The 3,164-nt window shown below is 44.5% G+C and overlaps 1 non-coding gene across 1 annotated transcript; it reads right to left on the bottom strand.

The window, feature by feature from the left end:
* Positions 1 to 2,562: 2,562 nt before the first annotated feature.
* TRNAE-UUC lies at positions 2,563 to 2,635 on the bottom strand. The gene has a single exon. It is a non-coding gene; the product is annotated as a tRNA-Glu (tRNA).
* Positions 2,636 to 3,164: the final 529 nt, after the last annotated feature.

Here is a 3,164-nt window from a genome sequence, read left to right as displayed (position 1 = left end):
CCATCTCGTCCTCTGTCGTCCCCTTCTCCTCCCACCTTCAATCTTTCCCAGCATCAGGGTCTTTTCCAGTGAATCAGTTCTTTGCATCAGGCGGCCAAAGTATTGGAGTTTCAGCTTCAACATCAGTCTCTCCAGTGAACACTCAGGACTGATCTCCTTGCAGTCCATGGGACTTTCAAGAGTCTTCTCCAACACCACAGTTCAAAAGCACCAATTCTTCAGCACTCAGCTTTCTTTATAGTCCAACTGTCACATCCATATATGACTACTGGAAAAACCATAGCTTTAACTAGATGAACCTTTGTCAGCAAAGGCATATCACATCAGCCTCACTTTTATAGCCAAAACTGACATATTTTTATATCATGCAGGATTATTATGATAATTCAAGCACCCAGGATGGTATCTCAGATATAAGTTTAATTCAGTAAGTATTTACATACTAATGTATCAAACATCTTTTCTGGGGAAGACACACGTGATCATGGTATCACAGAGACTCTCATAGCAAGATTCTTGCCCTCACATTGCATGTTAAACTTATGATTCAAACTCTGGTCCTTGGACCAGTAGCCATCTGCATCCCTTGACATTTTGTAAGGGCTCCAGATTCTCTGATACCATCCTTGACCACCTGAATCTAAGCCTGCAAGTCCCTGGGTGATTTATGCATACAACAGTCAGAGAAGTACTGATCTAGAACATTACCCCTTCATTTCTCCCTTCACCAGGCTTATTCTTTGTTTCCTTTTTCAAGAACACCTGCTCTGATTCTCTCATCAACCACACCCCCATCACAATGTTAGGGATTAGGCGTTGCCATGGCATCGCTACTGCTCTTAGAAAATGGAAGAGGGGAAAGTGCCCAGGGTTCAGCGGGGCAGAGACATTCTCTGTGTTATCAGAGAAGGCAGCATATGCAGGGTTATAATTAATGGTAATATGAACTGAGGGTGGAGGGGAGGGAGGGGCCAGCAGGAAGGAAGACAGTAGGAAATGAAAGGAAAGCGTCCTTCAGCTGCACAAGCTGAGCCCTGAGTCACAGTGAAATGCAGGTTGCAAAGAACTGATCCGTGATGTTGTTGTGGGTCAATTGGTTACGAGCTTGCTCAGGACTCGTGTGTTGAAACCGGACCACCTGCTCGCCGTGCCATCATTTTATGGCTGGTTTACAGGGCAGCTGGGACTGAGGGCACACCTTCTCTGGGCTCAGTGCGTAGTCAGCTTGTGATTTGAACTCTGTTGTTTAGTTTGCTGTGCATACAGGTAACAAAGAATCTCACTGAAATCTCACGTATATCTCACGCAGTCTGTCTACCAGAGCCGAAGCTGTTCTTCCAGGGACCACGCTTTGAAAGCCTCAAGTTTTCTCTTTTATAAAAACAGAGCAAGCAAGGGCTGTTGGATCAAGCTGAAATGCTTGTCAAAGCATTTCAAGTCAAATATCCTTATTTATTCTGTGAACTGATACAGAAAACAGTCGTTTGCCTAATGCTGCAATTTATCACTTAAGACATAATAGATCCAACCACAGATTCCTCGATTTTGTCTCCAACACTAAAGGAGAACTAGTTCATCTGACTGCAGAGTAACCAACTCCCTGACCTCTCAGCAGCTCAGACAAGACTGATCAAACTTCACTCCTCCAAGTGCTGTCCCGTTTCCATTGTCATTCCTGAGGATTTTGGTCCTGGAGGCTCTTTATAAGGTTATCTGAAGCATGGACATGTCTCACCTAGAGGTTCTGAGTAGTACTTTATAATTAACAGGGCTTCACTGAGAGCTCAGTTGGTAAAGAATCCATCTGCAATGCAGGAGACCCCAGCTCAATTCCTGGGTCAGGAACATCTGCTGGAGAAGGGGATAGGCTACCCACTCGAGTATTCTTGGGCTTCCCTTGTGGTTCAGCTGGTAAAGAACCTGCCTACAATGCGGGAGAACTGGGTTCGATCCCTGGGTTGGGAAGATCCCCTGGAGAAGGGAAAGGCTACCCACTCCAGTATTCTGGCCTGGAGAATTCCATGGACTGTATAGCCCCTGTGGTCACAAAGAGTCGGGCACGATTGAGCGGCTTTCACTTTCACTTTATAATGAACTCCTAGGACCAGCATGGTATGGGTGGGCTGCTATGGAGATCCCCAAGTTCATCTCATGGTTTTAAAAATCTCTAGGGAGTCTGGCAGGAGCTTCAGGGCCAACCAAAAAGTATTAGGGTCGCCAACCTCCCCCCACCAGACACACACACTCCAGCCAGAACCTGTCCTCCTTGGGCTGTTGTTGCTGTTCTCAATTTGTCTCCAAACTTTTTTGAGGAACAAATGCATTTTGATCCTTTGAAAAATGAATTTAGCCTTTAACCTTTATTTTAGAAATCATAAGCCTAGCAAGTCCCTTCATTTCTTCCAGTCTCAATATCATACAAATCTCTGTCTTTGGAAGGGATACATATTATATGTAGAAGAAAATGGAGTGATTCTTTCTAGTCTTTATTCACATTAGAAGACATTTCACTAAGAAATCATGACTATTTTTGGCCTCGTAGCAGGGCTTAAGGAATGTCAGTTCTCTGACCCGGGATTGAACCTGGGCCCTCGGCAGTGAAAGCACTGCGCCCTAACCACTGGACCATCAGAGAAGTCCCTGGAGATGATGATTTAGGACTCAAAGGTTTCTGAAATAAATTGAAAGAAGACCATGGCTGGCAGTTATATTTGCTGATAATTCACACTGGTGTTCCCTAAGACTGAAGTTATCTGTATGTTCAAATACAATTAAAACTGAGATTTGAAGGAAAGCTAAAATTCATAAAAAGCTTAAGCATAGTAAATATTCTAATGGGACATTTATTTGAAGAGTTAAATACACTTTTTGCCTGTAAAATGTGGGGGGTGGACTAGACCATCAAGAGCATGCTAAGTCGCTCCAGTCGTGTCTGACTTTTTGGGACCCCGTGGACTGTAGCCCAGCAGGCTCCTCTGTACAAGGAATTCTCCAGGCAAGAATACTGGAGTGGGTTGCCATTTCCTTCTCCAGGGGATCTTCCTGACCCAGGGATTGAACTCTCATCTCTTATGTCTCCTGCATTGGCAGGCAGGTTCTTCACCACTCGTGCCACCTGGAAAGCCCTAGATCACCACAACAATGTTATTTATTATGGCTATTAT

The sequence above is a fragment of the Cervus canadensis genome, chromosome 26, assembly GCF_019320065.1.
Source record: "Cervus canadensis isolate Bull #8, Minnesota chromosome 26, ASM1932006v1, whole genome shotgun sequence".
NCBI lineage: Eukaryota > Metazoa > Chordata > Mammalia > Artiodactyla > Cervidae > Cervus > Cervus canadensis.
This window is presented reverse-complemented; position numbering and strand designations above follow the sequence as displayed.